The 26,293-nt window shown below is 33.6% G+C and overlaps 1 long non-coding RNA gene across 1 annotated transcript in view; it reads left to right on the top strand.

Moving 5' to 3' along the window:
* LOC146993026 (uncharacterized) overlaps positions 1 to 26,293 on the top strand; it is a 280,544-nt gene that overhangs the window by 70,638 nt on the left and 183,613 nt on the right. Inside the window, exon 2 of the long non-coding RNA XR_015038890.1 lies at positions 25,308 to 25,382. This is a non-coding gene — a long non-coding RNA (uncharacterized LOC146993026). The remainder of the gene's footprint in view (positions 1 to 25,307; positions 25,383 to 26,293) is intronic.

The raw sequence follows: 26,293 nt of genomic DNA, 5'->3' as shown, positions 1-26,293 counted from the left end.
GTTTCAAAATTTCAAACATAAAAAAAACATTACTGAAATATTTCTGCTTTAAAAAATTAAAAATAAACAAAGGACTTAAAACATATTGTATAGATCTGAGATAAGTTTACACAATTTCAATTTGTATTCGTGATAAATTTGTTTGCCATGACACCAATCTCGACTCACCAGTACTTGCCTAAAAATTGGACATTGACTGACCAGTGACTGACTAAAAATTATCCATTTTCTGACCAGTCACTAACTGACGATCACATTGACTGACGAGGGCCTGCCTAAAAATTGGACATTGACTGACTATGTGACGGTCTCCTTGATTGCCCGTTGACTGGCTAAAAATTGGACATTGTCTGACCAGTGACTTACTAAATGACAATCTCATTGAGTGACTAAAAGTAGGACATTGTCTGACCAGTGACTGACTAACTGACTATCTCATTGACAGACCGGAGACTGACTAAATTTGGACATTGTCTGAGCAGAGACTGAGTGATCTCATTAACTGAGCACTGACAGACTAAAATTTGGACATTCACTGAACAGGAACTGGGAAAGTGAAGATCTCCTTGCCTGACCAGTGACTGAATAAAAATTGAACATTGACTGATTAAGTGACGTCCTTATTGATAGAGGATTGGATTTGGACGGAAGAAATTGCTTTTTTCGATAAGAGAGAGGAAAGATGTTTTCAGTCCAATCTATTGCGCTACAGCTGAAATGGAAACAGAAAATCATTTTAAAATTCTTTTCTAGAGCTACATTTCAGAACTGCAAAATTTAAATGAAATTATATGTTAAACTGAAATTAAAATATTATTTGCAGTTAAATGCCGTTGCTAAATTTGTTTTTCTTGTGCTCTTAAATTAATATACTAGTTTACACACCATATTCAATTATGATTTACCAATATGCTCTATTTTAACTATAACTTCTCATTGACTTAAGTTAAGTTGTAGCTATTATTGAAATTTTTCTTACGCATATTTTCCCTTGTTGTCTGTGCACCCAATTCGAAGTGACCGTCAGCTACTTCCTTTTTGTTTTTCCTATGTGATTTGTCGGCATTTCGTATAAAAAAACCTCCAGATTATCATTAACACACGAATAAGGATGTTATTTTGTATTTTAGATTTTTTTCTCTCTGTGGCCTTCATGTCAAAACTTACTAGAAATAATAAATGAGAATATATTGCTTTATTTACAAACGAAGTATTTTCAATATGTGTCCCATAGCAATATGCCCTGTGTTTAAGAATGCTAAGAGTTTTACCCTGTCTGATTCCCTGCCAACGTGCTGGCTGCATGGTTGGCTTCTGCAGTTTTCCTCATCTCGATGTATATTAGGCGATTTCCCATAGAACGTTCTCCGCTAAGCCATCCCTCGCGCCAGGTAGGTAACCATCCTTTTCTTTGCCCTTTTCAAATAACCTAACTTTTAGTCAAACAAATCAGTCATGACATGAAATTTGGAAGAAATTAATTTAAATAACTTTTATAAAAATGTCTCGATTGGATATATACTGGAAGTTAAAGAATTTACACCCCACAGATACACCCAAAACAAATATTAAACTGAAAGCTTTCAGACTTTGTATTGCGCCCAAAGGGATCACTTTTTCGTTTGCAGACATAAACGTTTGGACAGAATTCGGGCTAATGTCCCTCTGGGTTAAAAATATTTTAAAACAGTGTATTTTATAAATTAGAAAATGAACCTTTCATATACTTTCATATATTTGAATAAATATTTATGAGGCATTATTAATAAAAATGAGAATAAAGGAAACCCTATGAATAATCCTGAAACGTTTAGTCTGAAGTTTAAAATTCAACGTAACTATCGCAAATGACTGAGTGCAGGGGATGTTCAGATATCCTTTTAAGGATTTTGCAAAGAATTATATATATAAACAAACGTTATAATTTCATTTTCTAATATATTCCGTCTGAGAGCCCTTTTGTTGAACCATCATATTACATCTTGATTTGTAAGAGAAAAGCCTTTTCCTGAAAACATCAAGGTTGATTTTATGCCACTTCTCTTTCACAATGTTCCACAGTCCGTCCAATGTTTGGGGATGCCACGTATAAAGAGCTTGTTTTAAAAGTACAAATGCACATTAATCCATAGCAGACACATCAGGAGATTTGGTGGATATGCATCTAGAGGGAATAGCTTCAATTGCGGTTTCATATCTCACTTTTTTGAAAAGCAGTAGATTTAGAGGTATGGTTTGTAGCCTTATCTTCATGTAACTTAATACAGTCAAGATTGTTTGGATAAAGAGATGGAATTTCGTCTTTTAATATAGGTGGTTAAAGTTATTTCTGATTGTAATCCGAATTGATTTTGATATTTTTTTCTACTTTCCTTATCTTAAGTTTCCCCTTATAAATGAATCCAGTAAGAACAATAAAACTTTTAGAAAAAAATTTTTTTTTCTCTGAACCAATATATTAAGTCTTTTGCTCCCCTTTTTCGGCAGTAAATTCATGTTTATCTCTTGCAAGCGTTACACGTATACCCAAGCTTCACGAGTAGTAACTATACTGAAGTGCCACTAAATAAGGACAGACATGGGTATGCAATTAGACATGGATATGAATTGGGCATACTTATTTGTTTTGCGACTGCTTTCCTTTTGTTTTCTCGAAGAGAAGAGAGAATTCAGGAAAATAATGATGAAAACTCTATTAACCGTAATGAACACGAGTTTAATGCCGGAAACAAGGTACGTAATTTAGATTTCTTTAATTCATATGCTGATATTAATGAATTTAATGATGATTCCTTTGATGTGGACATAGACAGTGACACCGATCTTCTCGAAGTTAATAACGAAGCTTTGTATAATAACCTTCTTAAGTTGCATATTGATAGTGATACTGACCACATCGGCCATTTTGCCAAAGATTTCGATAATAATTCTTATGATGTGCACAATATCAGCGATGAAAATCAATTTAATTACCTCCAACATGAAGCAGAGAAGGATTTTGATTTTCCAAAACCTGATAACTCAGGTAATCAACTCAGGTGCCACTAAATTAGGGATAGACATGGCTGTAGCGTCCTCCTTGCTCCGTGTCTTGAAGCTAACGGAATATCGTGGCCGTAGCTGTTGAGGCATGTAACATAAGTGAGCAGAGCATAGTTGCACAGACCAGTTGTTGAAATTTTTAAAGCATAATACACATCAATGTGCTGTCCCAAGGTTTCGCAAAGTCCATATCGATTTATCAGCAATAATTAAGTAAATGTAATAAAGTGTAAATAATGAAAAGTAGAAAAAACACTATGTACACTAAGTACATCGATCACCAAAACTCATTTTGGTGTATCATTCTCGCTAATTATATAACGTAAGTTCATGTTACGCTAACCAGTTAATTTTATCTTAAAGAGGTGACTATTAAAGAATTAAAAATAGTTTTATATATTTTTGTATTGTGTATATATTTAGCTTCATTTTTACCCAGTCAAAGGTAGATGAAACCCTTTCCATCAGAGTGGCAGGTAAACATGACTCTCTGTGCTTTGCACTAATAAATCCAATACAAATTCATGTTTTTAATTACTTTTTGTATAAAAAATATTTTCCCAGAGTATTTAAGTATTTTCGTTTTAATAATATTAATAATCTCTGGTTATATATAATTATATATATGTACATATAAGTATTACGTTTATTCTTTGTATTGCAAGAAACCCCCAAAGAAGAAACATTTATTTGAATATGTATGGCAGCGGCAGTTTAGCGTTGGTTCGTTTTCCTCTTTTCCGCTTCCACGTTTATCCCCAAAAATAGCAAAAATCAGAGATATTAATTTACAGTTATTAAAACGCTAATTTTAGCCCTCATTTTTCCGAATGGCAACATTGCTGATATCATCAACAATGGCGACAGGTATACAACAGCAATGATGGTTGCGTGCCATTATTGCTGATGTAATGAGAGAGAATTACCGATTTTATGCGATTTTATCAAAAAAATGAATGAATAAAACAAAAATAAAAAAATAAAATTTAAAAATTCATTCGAATTTTGGAAACCTCGTTTCGAGGTGCACTGGCTCTTGTCTAGATGCACCTATGTAGCAAATTCGTAGGCCTGGGTCTATCAGCTTACACGCAGACCGAACGAAAGACAGACTCATAGAATCTTCCCTCTATTGTGAGTAAAGTTATATATCAGAATACCTTTCATTGTTATATATTCAAAGAATACTTTTAACAACGTTCGGAACAATAAATTTACCAATAATTGTTTTAGGCTTTGTTGAATTAAAACGAAGTTAATGTATACATTTTTAACAATGCTTATAAACCATAATCATTAGAGATATCCAATCTAGTGGTGCTAAAATCTTACGTGTGGAGCTTATTTGCTTGTTATTTTTAATGCTGAAATCGCATTCGAACCATTTTTAGAAATGGAGTTCTTTTTTTTTTGACAGTATTGTGTTTCTTTTTTATACCAACAGCCTTTATCGACAGCTTATTGGGCATACTTATTTGTTTTGCGACTGTCTTCCTTTTGTTTTCTCGAAGAGAAGAGAGAATTCGGGAAAATAATGATAAAAACTCTATTAACCGTAATGAACACGACATTAATGCCGGAAACAAGGTACGTAATTTAAATTTCCTTGAATCATATGCTGATATTAATGAACTTAATGATGATTCCTTTGATGTGGACATAGACAGTGACACCGATCTTCTCGAAGTTAATAACGAAGCTTTTGATAATAACCTTCTTAAGTTGCATATTGATAGTGATTCTGACCACATAGGCCATTTTGCCAAAGATTTCGATAATAATTCTTATGATGTGCACAATATCAGCGATGAAAAGCAATTTAATTACCTCCAACATGAAACAGAAAAGGATTTTGATTTTCCAAAACCTGATAACTCAGGTAATCAAATAGTCCCGAATAGCAGTATAACCATCTTGAACCAGGAAGAATTCAGTTTGAATGCCTCTATTGAATCATTGGATGCTGAATGCATTGTATCGCATAACGATCTTGGAGCACAAAGAGACATCGATTCTGGTAATCTCCTTAACACAAATAATGAACCAAAAATGAATGGCAAACTGGATCAAGTAGACAGAACAGAACTGAAACCAACTGAAGATTCTGAAGAACAGCTCGTTAATCTCGTCGTTGCTACCGTCCCTGTTATCTGGTTTGATGACGAGTACACTCAACATCCTTCCTCGAATCATAGCAAGCGTTTCAAAATTTCAAACATAAGAAAAACACTATTGAAATATTTCTGCTTTAAAAAATTAAAAATAAACAACGGACTTAAACATACTATATAGATCTGAGATAAGTTTACACAAATTCAGTTTGTATTCGTGATAAATTTGTTTGCCATGACACCAAACTCGACTGACCAGTACTTGCCTAAAAATTGGACATTGTCATTTAGTCAGTCACTGGTCAGTCAATCTCATTGACTAAAAGTAGGACATTGTCTGACCAGTGACTGACTAAAAATTATCCATTTTCTGACCAGTCACTAACTGACGATCACATTGACTGACCAGGGCCTGCCTAAAAATTGGACATTGACTGACTATGTGACGGTCTCCTTGATTGCCCGTTGACTGGCTAAAAATTGGACATTGCCTGACCAGTGACTTACTAAATGACAATCTCATTGTGTGACTAAAAGTAGGACATTGTCTGACCAGTGACTGACTAACTGACTATCTCATTGACAGACCGGAGACTGACTAAATTTGGACATTGTCTGGGCAGTGACTGAGTGATCTCATTAACTGAGCACTGACAGACTAAAATTTGGACATTCACTGAACAGGAACTGAGAAAGTGAAGATCTCCTTGCCTGACCAGTGACTGAATAAAAATTGGACATTGACTGACTAAGTGACGATCTCATTGACAGCCTAGTGACTGAGTGACGATCTGATTAACTGACCAGTGACAGAATAAAAATTGGACATTCACTGAAAATCGACTGGGAAAGTGAAGATCTCCTTGCCTGACCAGTGACTGAATAAAAATTGAACATTGACTGATTAAGTGACGTCCTTATTGATAGAGGATTGGATTTGGACGGAAGAAATTGCTTTTTTCGATAAGAGAGAGGAAAGATGTTTTCAGTCCAATCTATTGCGCTACAGCTGAAATGGAAACAGAAAATCATTTTAAAATTCTTTTCTAGAGCTACATTTCAGAACTGCAAAATTTAAATGAAATTATATGGTAAACTGAAATTAAAATATTATTTGCAGTTAAATGCCGTTGCTAAATTTGTTTTTCTTGTGCTCTTAAATTAATATACTAGTTTACACACCATATTCAATTATGATTTACCAATATGCTCTATTTTAACTATAACTTCTCATTGACTTAAGTTAAGTTGTAGCTATTATTGAAATTTTTCTTACGCATATTTTCCCTTGTTGTCTGTGCACCCAATTCGAAGTGACCGTCAGCTACTTCCTTTTTGTTTTTCCTATGTGATTTGTCGGCATTTCGGATAAAAAAACCTCCAGATTATCATTAACACACGATTAAGGATGTTATTTTGTATTTTAGATTTTTTTCTCTCTGTGGCCTTTATGTCAAAACTTACTAGAAATAATAAATGAGAATATATTGCTTTATTTACAACGAAGTATTTTCAATATGTGTCCCATAGCAATATATCCTGTGTTTAAGAATGCTAAGAGTTTTACCCTGTCTGATTCCCTGCCAACGTGCTGGCTGCATGGTTGGCTTCTGCAGTTTTCCTCATCTCGATGTATATTAGGCGATTTCCCATAGAACGTTCTCCGCTAAGCCATCCCTCGCGCCAGGTAGGTAACCATCCTTTTCTTTGCCCTTTTCAAATAACCTAACTTTTAGTCAAACAAATCAGTCATGACATGAAATTTGGAAGAAATTAATTTAAATAACTTTTATAAAAATGTCTCGATTGGATATATACTGGAAGTTAAAGAATTTACACCCCACAGATACACCCAAAACAAATATTAAACTGAAAGCTTTCAGACTTTGTATTGCGCCCAAAGGGATCACTTTTTCGTTTGCAGACATAAACGTTTGGACAGAATTCGGGCTAATGTCCCTCTGGGTCAAAAATATTTTAAAACAGTGTATTTTATAAATTAGAAAATGAACCTTTCATATACTTTCATATATTTGAATAAATATTTATGAGGCATTATTAATAAAAATGAGAATAAAGGAAACCCTATGAATAATCCTGAAACGTTTAGTCTGAAGTTTAAAATTCAACGTAACTATCGCAAATGACTGAGTGCAGGGGATGTTCAGATATCCTTTTAAGGATTTTGCAAAGAATTATATATATAAACAAACGTTATAATTTCATTTTCTAATATATTCCGTCTGAGAGCCCTTTTGTTGAACCATCATATTACATCTTGATTTGTAAGAGAAAAGCCTTTTCCTGAAAACATCAAGGTTGATTTTATGCCACTTCTCTTTCACAATGTTCCACAGTCCGTCCAATGTTTGGGGATGCCACGTATAAAGAGCTTGTTTTAAAAGTACAAATGCACATTAATCCATAGGAGACACATCAGGAGATTTGGTGGATATGCATCTAGAGGGGGAACAACTTATTAATATCGAATAGATATGTATTTGGGCTAAAAGATGGTTAAATGTAATTAGAGATAAAACGAAATGTAGACTTCAATTTACAAAGACAGTTGCCATATCGATATTTTTAAAATTAAAGTTCAGAAATGTTATACTTTCATTATTATTAAATTTGAGAAATGTAGACTTTCAGCGTCACTAATGTCACAATTTATTTGATATTCTGTTTTCGTCGTTTTACTGTATTCAAGTTTATGATAAATATATGCTGACTTTTAAAATCTCCTGTCATAAACCATTAATATGCATGTGTTTCTCTAAAACAAAGGCTCTGGACTCTTAACTAATATTTAACTTATTTTCAATTAAGCTTTATTTTTTAAAGCTATAGTTAAATCACTGTGTAGTTACCTTAGGTGTATGTGGATCCTCATTTAAGAAATCAACAATAAAAGAAATTCCCCCCCCCCTTATTAGCTTTTGCTTGTGTAACTAGCCGATTTAGAAATGAACATTCTCTCACTGTCATCTAAAAGAAAAACAAGGTTGATGTTGACGCCATTATCAGATAACCAATAAATTTATATTTAAGAAATTTTGCATATAAAATTCAGAAGTCAAATAACAAAAATCAGCGTTATATTTTCAGAGGACTAGTTTCGATGGTTTTACCGAACCACCATCCTCAGCTGCAAAATCGCAAATGCGGTTTGTAGCAAATGCAGTTTTCGTTTGCGGTTTTGCAGCTGAGGATGTTGGTTCGGTAAAACCATCGAAACTAGTCCTGTGAAAATTTTGAAAATATAACGCTGATTTTTGTTGTTTGGCTTCTGTATTAGTATTTGTTCGGCGTGTTATTGTGTCTTAATGCATATAAAATTTCAGAACAGAAGCAAAAACTATTTAACAAAATCAGTAAAACTATATAATTTGCTGCAAAATATATAAAATATACAACTGCTGAAAATTCATTGCTCATTTTCAAAGAGGAGTTGAAAATTTTTCAATATAATCTCTAAGATTTGACTCTAAAATAAATATTTAATAAATAAACAATAAAGGAAAAAATAAATGAAACTGTTTGGATAATGAAAAGTAATGTGCCAAATAAATAAAGTATAGAATAAACAGAATAGCTAAATATTTTTGTTAACCAAAAAAATCATGCTAAACGAAAAGTAAAGCATTTCAAATAAAAATTTAAAGGAAATCAATTTGTTAAAAAGAAATTTAAACAAGAAATGTTTAGAAAAAATGCAGATATAATTTTAAAATATGGATATACGAAAGACCACATAAAAATGGAAGATTTCTAAGCTAAAATTGAAAAAGGTAAGTATTAAATATAAATTAAACGCAAATGAAAAGACAGTGTTCCAGTTTGGTATAGTTTCACTGCGCCTGGATTCTTTGAAAGCGCTGTGCAAAAGCGGGCTAGAAGACCTGCTCAATTACTGGAAAACTGCTGCAGGAGAAAATGATAACGCATTTATTGTAACATAATGTTCTTGACATAGTGACGCTCAGGCAGGATGGAACACCTTCTCATATCACAACACAAGTAAAGCAATTCCTAAGCAAAACTTTCACCGAAGGCAGAGCAATTAGCCGTCACTGTAGAAATAAGTGGCCCTCTCGCTAGCCGTACTTAACACCAATTGATTTCTGACTTTGGCGTTACACCAAGTCCAGAACTATAGCACATATTCCTTGGTGTAGTTAAAGGACATCATTCGTCACGAAATCTCTTGCATCCGTTCGGATCTGCTACTTGCTGCAGTTAACGGTGTCGTAACTCGCTTGCAAACTGTGATTTATGGTAATACATAGAATAAGAGTAAGAGTCCATGCAAAAAAAAAAAAAAAAAAAAAAAAAAAAAATTCCTTGAAATGTGCGATTTCTTCTCGTACAGCGCTCTCTACTGACGAAATTATGTTTTTTATTTACCAAAAAAATAAATCCCTCTTGAAGGACTTTTCGGAAATCGTGTTCAATTCTACAAATTTCTTCAATTTTAATGAATTTTTAAAATGTTGACGGACTTATGGAGCACCCTCTCTCTATATATATCATGATAAACTCAAGCATTTAATTTATTTGGCAGCATGATTTATATTTAAATTAATTTGGTCTGACAATTAAATGGAACGTCTACACGGGGTTTCGCGGTTCTTCCCATGTGTAGCACAAAAAAATTTCCCTTGGGAAGTCGCGCATTAAAGCATATCTGCCCTCAGTCCCATAGTGGGCGCAGTTGTGCCTAAAAAAATCCATTCCAGTCTGGCTCTAAATTTGAGTAAAGTAGTCATCTCTTTAAGGTGTTTCTACTTCGCAAATCCTGCACATCATTTTATATAAAACGGTACCTTACTTTTCATTAGTTAAATGTTTCCGCTTTCATTTTAAATAATTCATGCCGCTCATTAAAAATGAAAATGTCTTCTACTATGGTAGGTTTAAAGCCTTCACGGAAAGGAAGAAATTCGTTGCTAAGAGTTTGCTTAGCCATGCATCAAGTACTTTTCTTCACGGATACAGGATTCATTTATATCAATATTTAAAACAGCAAAAGTTCCAAAATTTGGGTAGTAAATCAACTCTCTAAAAAGTGTGAACTACAGAAAACATAATTTTATTTCCAAAAGTATCATATAAAGGAGTTTGTTTTGCTCGAAAGTAATGAACTCTTCCTGGCTAAGTCGGAAAAGCGTTTTCGTTTCATCGCGGGAATTAAATGTATTAAACTTTTCAATTACTGCTGCTTAGATTTGAATGTATGTTCCGTTTGCTTTAAGGGATAATGAAGAAAATACAATAGAAATTAATTTGTCTTCTTTTCACTTTTGCTCTTTGATATTTTATTATTTTATACATTCAATATTACCAAGAAGAAGTAAAACTTCATTCCATTTTTTTACAGAATTAAAACAATTTTTGGAATTTTATGCAAAGGAATTGAAAGGATGATTCCTTTATCGAGATAAAATTTTTTTATCTGTAATATTTTTATGCTTGGGAAAAAATAAAATAATTTTATTCCGCAACTGTAACATGAACATTTATTTTTAAACTCAAAAATTTCCAAACCAAAGATTTTAAATTACGTCCAAAGGGGCGTTTTTTTTATCATTTTGTGTGTTACCTTTATTTATTAAATATCACGTTCTGCACGTTCACTTAAACTATAAAATTTAATTCAAGAGCAATATCGCAAAATAGTTTTGAGCATATCTTTAGAATTTCCGATACAGAGTCTCGCGCGTTGGAGAGAAAAATGTTTTTTCTATACAACGTTGCCTTTGCTTGCTTTGAAATCCTTGAGTTTGTTAATCAAAAATTCGTTAAAGTTTTACAAATATGAAATCTATAATAAAACAAATTCCAAATTTCAAATGTGGAATTCCACATGCCCGTATTCGCAGTAGGATTAACTTCTTCGTGTTCTTGCTAAGGATAACTATGCAACAATTTTATAAATTTCAGTTAAAATAATAAACTCAGATGAGAAAACTCCCAAAGACGAACGACCAATTCCGAAAATGAAAAGTATTTTCGAGAATATAATCAAATAATTAAATTCCAATCAAGAAGTTACAAATTACATTCTATCATCTCGAACTACAGTTAAAGTTTCAGAAAAGTACCAAAATATTTTTGCAATATGAAAGAATATAAATTTTTAGAAATTAAAATTAAAAATTTTTTAAAGCTTTATATTAATTTTTTTAAAACGTGTATCTAACACCTAAGACAGTTTTAACACCTATAAGTACAGATCGAACAATTTGACCGATGGGCATTTTACGTTTTGATTTTGGTAATACTGAATGAGGAATGTTTGGTAACATTTTTTCTGCTTTCGTAAAAATTTCAAAATTGTAATACGTATATTATCAGTCACGTTTAATAATCTTTGTTAATTTAAATATTCTTTAATTCCTTATTGTTTCTTACGATACTTTTAAGTAGTAAAATTAAAATGTATACACGATCAAAATGACCGCATGTGTAACTTAACGTTATAACGAATATGTGTTAAGCTAAATTCAGATTATTCTATTAGTATTCTTCAATTCAAGATCTAGAAGACAAAATCAGGTATTTGAAAGAAGGTGTTAAATGCTATATTGCAAGAGAAAAATTTGATGTGATATTATTTCATTATAAATTAATAACGACAGACATTTTTACCACATTTTATTAAAAAAGGACTTAAGGATTTGGATTTCTTTTTGAGGAACGAAAACTGCCATCAAGGATCTATTTTTTATGCATGTATATGTACGCATGAGCTTACTGAGAGTAACGAACACAAGTTACAATACATCAATACTGTAGTTGTAAACAATACCGTAATCATTGAATACGTCGGTGTTTAATGATTTACAGTATTGTTTACGATGGACAAATGCATAGCCTAATCTACAGAATTTCTTAAAAAGTATAATAAACACCACTGTTTCTTCCTTTTCAATCTATTTTTTACTTAGAAAACCAAAAATATAATAATAAAATAAACTAGATATGTATGATCAACATTTGGTATGTCGTGCATTCAAAACAGCTAAGGCGTTTAAGTACACTACCATCTACTTGTCACAGTTTTATTAAAGAATCATAACTTAGAATAACTATGAAATATTTATTTAACAAGTTAGAGAGTTTGCTTAACTCAATTAGAACACAAAAATAAAATTCTTCAACATTTAAATTGAAGTGTTAAAGAAAGAATTTACAAAAGATTCATAAATATTTTATATATTTTCAGACTTACCTATTAGGCAATAATATCACGAGTATATTCCGAAAAGGAACAGAGCTTAGACTCAAGTACAACACACATTTAAAATTTTTTAAGACTTCATCAACATATAGGTAGAATCCTCTCTCGTCAGTTTATCGTTTGGCGCTCGTTTGATGTTGCCAGTTTTATTATACAAAACTAACACTAATTTATTCTAACACCTATAATATTATTTACGAAGAAACAATTCAAAGCCTAAACTGTAGAATTTCCTAAAAAATATTATAACATCCATTTTTTTCTTACTTTTAATATATTTTTTACTGATGCTTGGCAAATGATTTAATTACAAGCAGAGCAAAAAAAAGTTAAAGTGATGATTAAAAAGCGAGAGAAACCAAGTACTTTTGTTCAAGAAAATCAATTCTTTGTTTTATTACATTGATTGAAAAATTATACAGAATTTCACAGTTCATTTGATAGGCGCATATAACAAATATTCTTTTTAAAGCATGGTTTTCGTATTTTATCGTCAAATTTATAGCTCTCAAACTTGTAAAATATTCTAACTAATGTTCTTAATCATAAAAGAAATTGTTGTTGAAACACAACATGTACTAACTATTGTTCTTAAACTAAGGTTAAATATGCTAACTAATTTTTTCTTGAACATAAAGGAATTGTTTAATTTTCTTAAATATAATATGAAAACTGCGAAAATCGCCACACAACTGTAACTGCATGACGTAACTTTCATTCGCCATTCAGATAAACGAGCAGACGATATGTTAGCGAAGCCGGCGATGTAACTTTTTTCCCCCTTTCTTTTCATTTTAATCTATGTAAATAAATCGTAGTTTAATTATAACTCGAGAAGTTTTAGTGTTGATTATTAATGTTATTTTCAACGGTTATGCATTACAAGAGGTTACCTATTTTCAAAGATTTTCAGGGTGATACAGGTGAGCATTTTACATTTATAACTTTCTCTCTAACTGTATAATTCTTTAAGATGTAAAACATTGCTTCTGAAGAAAATTTGGAAAAATTAAAACGAAAACACAGTGTTGAAAGAAGCAATCCTACTAAACTAATTTCAAGAATTAATTTAGTATCATTAATTAGCACTTCGGAAAGTACGTATAACACAGAACTGTACAGAAACACTGTTTATTAAATAAATAAAAAAGCTGATGTGTACACCACGACTTTCTTGCACGGAATATTAAATTATACGCATTTGTTTCTCGCACTTCTTTTAAACTTATTGGATTTAATTAAATCTACTTCGCCGACAGCGCATAAACCACAATAGAATAAAGGCATTCTTTAAAATTCACTCTATTTGTTTAACATAGCGACGCTCTGGCACTAGGTTCACTTAACAGTATTATATTTCACTCATATTATAACTCAGAATGCACAAAATGTATATCATTTAAAGAATTAACTAATCGTTGCGACATGTTCTTTTCAAATACTATAATAAAGTTAGAACGATGTAAAAAAGAAATTAAGCAAAAAAAGTAAAAAAGAAACCATTTTTCACAGACGATTGAGTATTTCTCATTCAATTAATTCCTTTCTCACTTCACGGCAAGCCAAACTACATAAAAACTCAAAATATCAGTATTAAAAATTACGAAGTAAATCTTAAACACTTATTTTCTCGAATAAATTCCAGAATGGATTAAACATGATTTAATTCGCAATAATAAAAGAAGGCGTTATCTTTGTTGCTGCGAAGCTTTGTTTCTCTAGATTGGCAACAAATTCCCTATACTGCGGCTTCAAATGTAAACAAGCGTGGCCGCCATGGAAAAATTAATTAGGCATAGCTGCACTTAAACAAATTTTAAATTGTTGATAATTCTACAAATATTGCATTGTTAAGGCATAAAAGCCTTAACCGAAAGATAAGAACAACATAATTCAACCACTTTTAAAGCAAAAAATGCATAATTTACAAACATATAAGAATAAAGAAACTGAGATCACTGAGCCGAGTAAAAGAGCGAATGTATATATGTATATATTTATAGACTTTTGATGCGGCCGATTGCAACCAAAATAGGAGATGCACATCTTCATGTTATAGCAGTCCTATAGACAAAATTTCAACGTTCTGAGGCTACTCGTATTTGAGTTATGGGAGATACGTACGTATGGAAGTACTGACGCTACGAAAAATTCTCTTCAGAATTCATTTTAAATCAATTTCATAACTTTTGGGGGGATAAAGAGTCTTTTATTATGTCCTTACGTACAGATGTCACTCAAAAACATTGTTAAATTGCATTCGATAGAGGTGAAAATGGATATTTTCTTTGAAATATGATGCCTGAAATTTTTCGCGATTACAATACTTCCTTTTTGCTTCGTATAAAAAAAGTAAAAAGAAAAATTCTTCATTCTTACAAGCAGTTTTACAGATAACACAAGATATTTAAATTGCTTCGCCTTTCTTTAATCTTTCGAGAATTACATAATCTATTTTTGCTACAGTGTACCATTAGGCTACAGTGTCTATTTTTGCTACAGTGTACCAATATATTAATTCCACCAGCGAACAACTTTTTGATTCCTTGTACGAAGTAAAGGAATCTGTACGTAAGGACAGAATAAATGACTCTTTTACCCAAAAGGGGTTGCAAAAAGGATTTTAAATATATTCAGAAGAGATATTTTTTTACGACTGTACGTACATATGTATGTATCTCGCATTGCTCAAACGCGAGTAGCTTTAGAACATTTAAATTTTGTATATAGGGCTGCTCTAACATGTAGCTGTGCACCTTCGTTTTTAGTTGCAATCGGCCGCACCAAAAGTATATATATATATACCCACACCCACTCTGTTACTCGGCTCCATGAGCTCAATTGTTTTAATTCTTATATGTTGGTAAACAAAGTAATTTTTGCTTTAAAAATGATTGAATTATGTTGTTATGTCGGGTAACTTTAGCTAATCTACGTGCGACAGTTTTAGAATTATCAACAATTTAAAAGTTGTTTATGTGCGCGGCTAAGCCTAATTTTTTAGCATAGCAGCCATATGTTTACATTTGAAACTCAGCAGCCGCGAAGTGATAACTGCATTAATTGAACGAGAAATATATCTCTAGTGAAATTCGAGTGAACAAGTTGGAATGAAATAAAGGAAAAAAGTGCGTATAATTTAATACTCCATACAAGGAAGTCATGTGGTGTACATAAGCGATTTTTATACTTATCACTGTTACCGACTTATAATCACTATTTGCTATATAATTATTTGCATGTTAATTTATCTGCAAAATCAGAAGTATGTAGAGATTGTATTTCTTCATTCTTTGTTTCTATATATAGTCGTTTTTATAAGCTGAGTTCCTATCATTAATTTCGAGTAAACGAAATTTCGTTTAATCTGCAGAAATAAAATTAAAAATTAAGCAGCAATAAAATTTAAAAAGGTACATGAATGAAATCAAGATTAATAAAGAGAAGGCGCATATTTTAAAATTCTGAAAAATTAAATTGCTTGTGTTTTTATTTCCTTGTGCGAAGTAAAGGAAGTATTTTAATCGCGACAAATTTCTGGCGTCATATTTCAAAGAAAATATCCATTTTGACTGCAAATCAAATTCATTTAAGGCCCACCAGCGGCCGAGCGGTAAAGTCGCTGAGCACTGGTAGTTCGGTCGGAGGTTCGAATCCCGCGAACGGGCTGGCTGCATGGGTGTTCTCGTGGTTTTCCCCATGTGTAACATGTATAAGAGCCAGTTTCCCTTGGAAAGTCCTCCACGAAGGCATCCCTCCCCTTAGGCAGATAACCCTAGTGTGCTTTGCCATAATTAAATACACCAAATTCATTTAATTTATATCATATTGTATAAAATGATTGTAATATGTGAATGCATTAATATTTGAACTATTTTCACATCTTTTCTCTGTGATATTCTTTCACGTATGATATTTTTATTTGAAATAAAACGTTTTTATAAAATATATAAGTAATTTGGAAATTCTGAAATTTTTTATCATCTGTTGCTTTCATTGTTTTACGAAAGTTTCTTAGTAGAATAAATCTTGAGTTACGTGTTTTTTAAATTTAAAAATGAACGGAGGAGACTTAAATGTTTTAGAAAATGGAGCCAGAAAACATTGTGCTGTTTTATGTTTTTTATTTCTGTTGGAAAACAAAAAGTAGTAAGTAATTGTTTTGGCCGTTAAAGAGAAGTTTTTAAGCTGACACCAAGGAATCGTGGATATTTTTCTCTCGTTTTCTGTACTATAAATCGTTTAGCGGACTTAGAAGAACGGTTTGCAATAAAAATTATTCCTGAAGCTTTTAGAAGAATCATTTAGAGCACACGAATAAAAAGGGCGATCGGCAAGAAGGAAATTTTTCATCAAAAAGAAAGTAAGTGAAACTACGCCTAGCCTTCGCAAAATCTACAGTAAGTAAAGTTTTTTGTTCTACAGACGAATAAATAGCTGAGAAAATCAGAATTAAGAACTGAATTCGAAAACCTACTGCCTAATGTCACGCATAGGGATACAGATGAAGATGTTTCTTTGTCTTTAGAATACGAAAATAGCGTTTGTCTAAAATAATATGGATTGGTATAAATATATAAATATTCTTAATGAAAATCTGGAAACGTCTGCGAAAAACCCTGGAATGCAAAATACATTCGAGTTTTATCAGAATAACTGTCTGTATGTTGATAAGATTGTATGTTTAAAGATATATTGTAATTATACAATCTTAAACATACAGCCCTACTGTCCTTAACATACAGCCCTTGTGGTTATTTTACAACTATGCTGAAATTAAAAAACCTTTTCCATATTCGGAACTTAATTTCTATAGAACATACATGGAACTGATTGAAGAAAAGAACAAGGAAACATGATACTTTTTCAAAAGCTTTGCCAAAAGCAATTTTCGTGTAGGAATGTAGCAAATTTTAACACATAAAAAAAATTATTTGAATCTATGCTAAAGCGTATGAAAAGTGTAATCTTGGTTATGAAATATAAACTGTGTTAAAGCTGCAAGAATCGAGGTAATATTCATAAATTTGTAAGACTAGTTTTTTCGAAGGTTTAAATATAGAACCAGCTGCAGTAATGCAAGTGACGAAAGAGAAGCTGTCAATAAAAAAAGGGTAGCATCTATTGACAAAAACTGAAAACAACTAGGAAATAATTTCCTTAAAAGTTGAGGGTAAAGACGGATTGAAACTGGGATGGCTAACTATAATTGAAAGATTTTTATAAATGTGAAATGCTTAAATTTCGGGCTATAGAACATATGTCTCATATTCTGTAGCTCGAAATTTTACGGGATTCTCAGTTTGATCAGTGTAAATTGATTACATTGTCAGCGAATCCTGTACACAGGGTGTCCCGTAAATAGCATCCAAACTCTGCACAGCCATATTCCTCGTGCCGATTACATAAAAAATGCGCGAAGAACTGTACCTGTGCGGTCCATAGTTTTCGATATAACTGCAAAAGAAAATTATGACGTCATATCGCCGATGGTTCTAGCGGGGTGAAGCTCTGGCGCATTTTATCTCTTCTGTACGTGATTGGCTGGATATGGAATACGCAGGCCGCTGGTTTGGATGTGGGGCTCCGGTTCTATGGCCACCGCGATCGCCAGATCTCACAGCGTTGGATTTTTTTCCTATGGGGACATCTTAAGCAATTGGTGTATCGAGACTTAGTAACTACAGAAACGGACTTGATCGCTTAGCTGCATGCTGCTTGAACTTCGGTAGACAACGCGCTGCTGCGACGTGTGCACTCATCCATTCCAGGACCCGCTAAAGTCTGCCTCGATATTCACGGCGGGCACCTTGAACATCTGCCTTTATAAATACTGCTGCTGATGTGTCAAATAAAGCGTTTTTCATTGCACCGGTTATGATGTATTTTTCTTGTAAATTATGGATCGTACGGGTACAGTTCTTTGGACATTTTTTATGTACTCCCAAAGAGGAATCTGGTTGTGCAGAATTTGGACGCTATTTATGGGACACCCTGTATATTCTTGGAGTTCATATCCTGTAAGGGTTCTTAACCACTTGCGCTAAAAAGACGTGCCACGCACGTCGAGACGCTTTTGTCTCAAACCGCGAGCGACGTGAACACCACGTCGATAGGCATTTATCACAAAAATGAAAATAACGTGGTGCACACGTCGCCTAACAACGAGATTGTTTATGTTTAGGAACATGCACGAACTCGGTTAATACACAATAATTTAATATGTTCATTATAATGTAGATTTTTTGTGGCAACAGTTATGTTTTTTATATAATGCTTTGAGCTTGATAACTCACGGAATGTTATTCTTTTTGTAATGTTTAGAATGCTAAATAAATAAGTTCGTTGTTAATTAAAAAGGTTTTCTCTGCGAAATATATTACCATTCGTCCGAAGTTATTAAATAAGTCAAGAAATTGATTAATTTCAAACAGTTTATTTCTCGAGTTACAGCTCTGGATTGCACTCGCAGACGCGGAGCGGCGTAAATGAGACACTTTACCGCTTGTTTAATTGTAGCGCACGGCACCGCAACCGTGAAGTTTAATCGTAGCGCAAGTGGTTAAGTATGGAACTGCGAATTATACTGAAAGAAGAAAAAAACGAACGGAAAGTTGAATTTCTGTAAAAACGTGCAATTTTATAGCTAATCGTTGGAAAGAAAAGAATGACAACAGAGTTCTTATGATCTAAAACGAGAGAGTGCTTTTTGATGTCTTGAGTACTTTTTAACCGCTTGGCCAATAATGTTAGGCGGAAAGCCTTTGTCAGTAGTAACTGCTTTTAAGTAATTTAGTTCTTGACCAAGAGCCGGTTTAGAAAAGCAAACCTCAAGTGCACAGAAAATGAAAGAATGAAACTAACTTCCGAAAATACACTTATCGACTGTGCATCTGCAAATTAAAGTTTTAGAAAATCAGTTTTCAAAATGAAAAGTATGCATTTGAAGGAAGAAGCAAAACATAGAGGTGCATATAAAGTAAAAGCTTGACTATCCGATTTTCATTCAAATAACCGGAAAGTAGAAGTAGCCGTTTTTCCCTTCGAAACATTAAGCAAATAAGAGCCTTTAAAAAGTCATCCTCAAGTATAGCTTTTTGCATCCCGGTGAAATCTCAGCGATTCTTATTCTGCCGCGAATACACCGGTTGCACCAGTTGTGCTTTGTCAATCCTATTCATTCTGGATAAGCTGGTGTAGTTTTTGTAAAAATTGATAGAAATTAACTGATATTTTTCTATTTTTCCCCTCGTATTTTGAAGAATTGTTAAAAATCGGGACATGACTTGCAATAGTATATTTTTGAAATTACAGGATATTGATATCGAGAACCTTGTGCATTAATGGGACCTGTGCAAATTTCATTCGAAAGATTAAGATAAGCGTTTAAAGGGACTTTTTTTTTTAAATGTATCATACCCGTAGCTTGTATTTGTTGATTAACTAGCTGTTCCTTTATAACTACAGCCGGAATGATTGGCGCTGGAATCTTCGGAGATCTGGTTAACCTATGGACGAGCGGTAAAATCTCTGAACACTGTTAATTCAACCGGGGTTTGAATTCCGCGAACGAGCTAGCTGCATTCGCCTTTTCGTGGTTTTCCCATAAGTAACACAGATACAAGCCGGTTTCTCTTAGTTTGGTTTAGTTTATTTAATTACGGCAAAGCACACTAGGGCTATCTGCCTAATGGGAGGGATGCCTTCGTGGAGGCCTTTCTAAGAGAAACTGGCTCGTATACACGTTACACATGTGGAAAACCGCGAAAACGCCCATGCAGCCAGCCCGTTCGCGGGATTCGAACCTCGGACCGAACTACCAGTGTTCAGTGACTGTACCGCTCGGCCGCTGGTGGGCCCCCTGTTTGTCTTAGAAAGTTCTCCATTGAAGGCATCCCTTGCCTTAGCGCGCACCAGCGGCCGAGCGGTAAGGTAGCTCAACATTGGTATTTCGGACCGAGGTTCGAATCTCGCGAACGGGCTGACTTCAGGGGCGTTCTCGTGGTTTTCTTCGTGTGTAACGTGTATACGAGCAAGTTTCTCTTAGAGCTCGCATAGAGCAAGTGTTAATGTGTATACGAGCAAGTCCTCCACGAATCCATCATTTCCTTAGGCAGACAGCCCTCGAGGTTTTGCCGTAATCATGTAAACCAAACCCCTCTGTCAGGCAGATAGCCCTGGTGTGCTTTGCCATAATGAATGAAAATGATGTCATCATAATACAAGTGTCGGAGGACGGGGACGCCTGACGTATGATAGAGGCAAGCAGGCATATGTCCCGCATCCTCCACTATCTAGTAGCAACAACTCCCTGGGGCCCCAGGAGGCAGCACCGGGAGTTTATTTGGATCTTAAATAAAAATTACAGGGTCATACAAGGGCAAGCGAGTATTACATTTGCTTGTTAGTCTACAGAAGTACGGTAGTTATATGACATCGAATATAGAAACAGAAAATACATACTCATGTAGTCATCATAATACAAGTTGGAGAGTATATAGAAATAATTTCTTTTTTCTTCCGTGCAGTGCTGCACGATCGGTATCGGAAAAGCCCGAGACGTACAGCGACGGGAAAAAATATTTGAACAGAGCCCTTGTTTAAGCACTAACTTCATTGTTAATAAGTTAAACTAAAAATAAATACTGGTGGAGAAGCCCACTGCGCTTCAGATAGCGTAAGAAATGAAAAATACCCACCGAAAGTCAATTGGCACATTTATTTTAAGAAAAATTTTAATTGGCAATGTCTGGAATCAGAGAAGATCGTGCCAAAATAGTCCAATTAAGGAGCAATGGTTTTACCTTTTCGGTGTATATCAACTGTTTCCTACTTTTACTTACGAAGCAAGTGGAAACTGCAAGCAGTGTGATTGACCCAAACCACTTTCAGCAAGGGACTCATTTAAAGCTTTGTTAAAAGTAATTAGTAGCAATGAAATTGAAAATGACATTACATCATGCTTTTTTTTGACACCATGTACTGTAAAATATCATACACATAGATTTGTCTATAAGGGTAGAAGCGTAATGAGGAAGCAAATAGGAAAATTAGTGAAGCAAATAGGAAAAAAAGATAAGACAATCTCTGGGCGGTCTCCTCTCAGTCAATTTAATGACACTTAGGGTCGTCAAACCCTGCGGAACTAGGCATAGGGCTTCAAACCCTGGTCTAGAACCTTGGAGAGATCGGAGCCAAAGCACCTGGAGCAACAGAGACCCAGGGCGTCACCAGTCGCCAGTTTGCTACCTACCAGTCGCTCGGGCAGCCCGTCGCAGAGGGACATTACCCAGTGTACCCGGGAGGACCCCGGGCTACTAGAGCCCTCAGTTTTAGGACCTGTCAGACTCACAGGCCGACCTCTCCGACCTTATGATCTCTCCGGGGCCTCCAGAACCACAAGTTTTGTAATTTGTATACTCCCAAGGCCGCAATTGGTTAGGTACATAAGCAGTACCTTCGCAAAGTTCTCCACGTCGACCCCCGGGAGGAATAGAAGAAAAGGGTTTAGTTAGCAAAGACCTTTGGAATTGGGCTAAATTATAATATTCAGTGACGAAAGTACGTTTAACTTATTTGGATCGTACGGCAAAAAAATTGGTTTAGATGAAAAGTGAAAAAAAAAAAAAAAAACTTTGATTCCTCAAGACGTGGTTTCTACAATTAAAAAAAAGTATTATAGTTTGGGGATAAATGTCTCTTAATGGACCTGATAAATTAGCATTTATTGATGGCATTCGCCGAGTATGTGGACATTTGCGAGATACCAACCAACCAACTCACCAAGTAGCCTACATTCATTGGGAAATGCATCCGCGTTCAGCAATTTTTCCAACTGGCCATTGGTGGGCCTGAGTGCTTAAATATCGGAACGTGCAGTGTTATACTCATCATTCCAGTACGTGTCATCATTCCCGTGCATGTTATGACCCATATATGTCATCATTCGTGAAATGTTATAGCGAGTGAATTGGCTTGCCAGATGAAATGTGAGCAACAGCATCTAAAAGTTGCATTATCCTGCTCGTTGTTAAAATCTTTGAAAAACAAGCTGAAATTATTTCATTTGCTGTACAAATTAACTGAATTTTGTATCGTATTTTTAGTTAAACTTCGGACTAGTTGGTGAAATTCATGATGAACGTATTCTTTTAAGAGTAGCAAAAGCATTTTCTTCTGATTTTAGAACTCTGTTATTTTACATATTGAGACTTTAATGAGAAAGTTAAGTAGTATGATAGAATTCAATTCATTCACTTCAAAATTCAATCTTGCTCTTATCCGGAAAAAAGAGAGATAAGATATATTTTTACAGCTTAACTGAAAAAGATTTTTGTAGCAGAAGATTCAAAAGCAAAGGATTTCTATAGGAGAATTGGTATTTGAATCCTTTTGCTTCCCCCGAAATCTAATTACGTTATTTTAGGTAAGTCACTTTAGTTTTGATTTAGCGGTTGAACACTTCTTATTGTCTAATAATTAATAAGAGAAAATTAGTAAACTATTTTTTCCTTCTGGGAAATAAGTTTTTTTTAGATACATTACTTAATATTCATTCCGAAATCCCAGTAGTTTACCATTCTGTTCTTTTGCTTCAGCAAGATTAGGGATTTAATTTTTAACTAATATTCATCACAATTTTCTGCTTTTGCCGTCGACATGCCACACTGATGAATAAAACTGTGGAGACCGAAGAATTTGTTTGAAAACGAGTCAATTTAGTCAGCAATTGTTTCCGATAAAATAAAGAAATTAAATGCAATGCAAATGAAGAACAAAATTGCGATACTTAAAATAAAAATTTTATACAATGTTAAAACAATTTAAATCATGTACAAAGTTACTCAAAAAATTCATCTTTTTACAAATGTTTAACAGAATTTGAAGGGAAACATAATTTATTTAATATCACTTGGACTCTTTAAATTTCTGGTCAATCATAACAGATACTACGTCATTCAGTCTTTAGTACATTTCAGTCGATAATGCATTGCCGGGATAGCGTGAATAGCACATAATTAGAGTTCGTTAAGACAAATGGCAGTAAAACAATTAATATTCAAACAGTGCCCCCTCAAACGAAAAACGTTCAGATTTTAATGATCGCTCCAAAGGTTTCTTTTAAAGTTTAATATGATTTATGAGTACGTTGTGAATAGATAAATCCAGGTAGAATAGCGAAACATTTGATAGAATATTCGGAAAGCATGTATTTAGAATTCCAATCTGGAAATCTGTATATTTAAAAAACGGAAAAATGTAATGTACAGAGGCTGTTCGCACATTTTTTAGACGATTTTGGTAAGCGGTAATAAAAGGTCGTTTGCTGCAAAAGAAGTAATTGCAATTGTACTATATTTTTAAAAGTCAAAATTATCGTCTGTGGCTTGAAGGTTTTGTTTTTATTCAAAATGGCGAATTTAGCAAAGCAGTGGTTCGAAGGCTACATTGACGCTCTTTCCGAAGAGAAATATGCATACTCCGTTATCCAAAAACGATGTGAGAGTCATGGTTTTGTGATATCTAAAGCGTCGATAGGTAATATCATCAACAAGAAAGGAAAAAAACGTCAAATAGGAACCTCAAAAATTCCAAACCAGTATCCAAGGAAAAAACGGACATCTTCGACTATTGCAAAGGTACGTTGTTTAATGTTAAAAGAAAATCCCCCTAGTCAAAGGACAGTGTCAAAATCATTAAAATGCTCGTTGTCCACTGTAAAGAAAATGATAAACGTTGATTTAAATCTTAAGAAAGCGAAGAAACGCAATGTGCATCGTCTTCTTCCAAACCATATCGCTCAACGCAGGACACGCTGCAGAATTCTATATGAGAAACGCTTATCCAAAGAAAATGAAAAACAATAGTCACAATAGATGAAGCATGGGTGTATTTAAATGATTGTAACAAAAAAAGAGCCATTTATTTTCGTAAAAGAGGAGAAAAAAATTTAAGCACATGGTTCAAAAAATCGAAAGAAAGTTTTTCTAAGGGATTCATGATTGTTGCTGGTTTTTCTTATAATGGCAAGTTTAAAAATAAAGAGAGTGCAAAAAAATATCAAGATTAACTCCAAATACTATCAGGAACATATTTTATCGCCAATTGTTCTGAATGAAATACCATCGCTTTACCCACAGTGCCATCTATCTGTGAGACTCCATCAGGACAAAGCTAGCAGTCACACATCAAAATCCACTGTAAATTTCCTAAAAGAAATGGAACAAAAAGCTGGTACCAAGGCCATACCCCTCACCGATATCCCTACTAAATCTCCCGATGAGTCACTTATGGATTTTTGTGCTTTCGGAATCCAAACGTTGTCCCAAAACCCTAACAGGAATCTGGAAAGCTGTTCGGGAGGAATGGGATAGAATATCTCTTCTGCCTCTTCAAAAGGCATTATTATCCTGGAAATTGTGGTGCCGAAAGATAGTTCAGAATAAGGGATGTCAAATAGAACATTTAAAATACAAGAATTTTATGTAATTTAGTTTTGTGAATACAATATACTTCGTCTAAAAAATGTGTGAACAGCCTCTGTAGTTCTATAAAAATATTGAATTTTTAAATTAGATATATCATAAATGCATTTTTATTTAATTGAATCAGACTCGTAAGTAAAAAAAAATACTGTTCTTAAGAACTGCATCTATTACTTTTAAATAACTTAGCTTGCTCGCTAACAACAAGCAGATTAATATTAAAGGATTACATTTTCCGAATGGCAACGAAAGGTTAAACAACGCAAAAGACTACTTGCCATTTTGGGCTAAAATCCCCACAAAAATGTTTTCCCCAGGAATGAGGTCTGAGGAATTCAGAAGCTTGGCGATAAAAGTATTCGTTGTTATTTGCTCTTTTGGACAGCCGAGCGGCTAAAGGTAATTCGACTTTGGTTTCCACTATAGGTGCTGTCTGCATGTTGGTTTTCCCATTTGTAAAGAAGATGCAAGCCAATTTCTCTAACGTTGGATGTATCCCAGGTAAATGCATTATTTACTATAACTATTTGTACGAATCCGATACGTGCTTTTAATTTCATTATATACTATAACTACGATTCTTTTTAATTAACATTTTATGTCTAGATAAGCATCGGTTCACCAATTTTTTCCCATTGTTTATTAATAGGAGTTGATTATATTTCAAGTCAATTTCTTAAAAGAATAAATTAATAATAATAATCTAATAGTTATAATAACTTTTAAAATTCTCTCTTGATTATGTCTCTTGTATCTTCAAATTACGAAATATTGTAAATTTACTGCGCAATTTCCGACGAAATCTTAAATATGCACCGTAAAAATTAAACGGAGGTAAAGATTTTACCAGAATTATATTTATTAATTCATATTAAATTCAATCTTAAAATGGCTTCAGAAGTGCATTATCGAATTAAGGAATCCAAATTTCGGCTGCATTTTGCACGTTTTGCATTATTTACCAAATTTGAGCTAATGGGAAAATAAAAAGAAATGATTACGTATACGAATAATGCAGCTTTCATTTCCCAAAGTTTATGCACTTGCATACGAACATTAACAAACGGCGAAAAATTAACTTTAGTTAAATGCATCTGCACTTCGCGTTACCTAAACCAAACTATTGTTGGAAATTGCGTAGATACTTCTATGGAAATTACGGAATTTGGAAATTAACGTAGATACTACTTCGCTTTACAACGTTGAATTCTGTACTGAATATAGGTGAAAGATCAAGAAGCAAACTATATTAATATATTTTTTTACGAAACTCTTGAAATATACTATTCGCGATAATTGATAAATATTTTCAAATTTCGCTGTTGAATTATTTTAAATATAATGTAATAGTCTGCGTTTTGTTGTTGTTGTAACTCTGTGATGTTGCATCTCAGCATTTTAATTAGGAAAAT

Source organism: Stegodyphus dumicola, chromosome X2 (genome assembly GCF_044657685.1).
Source record: "Stegodyphus dumicola isolate Sdum_Otavi_A_Nest chromosome X2, ASM4465768v1".
Classification (NCBI taxonomy): domain Eukaryota; kingdom Metazoa; phylum Arthropoda; class Arachnida; order Araneae; family Eresidae; genus Stegodyphus; species Stegodyphus dumicola.
This window is presented reverse-complemented; position numbering and strand designations above follow the sequence as displayed.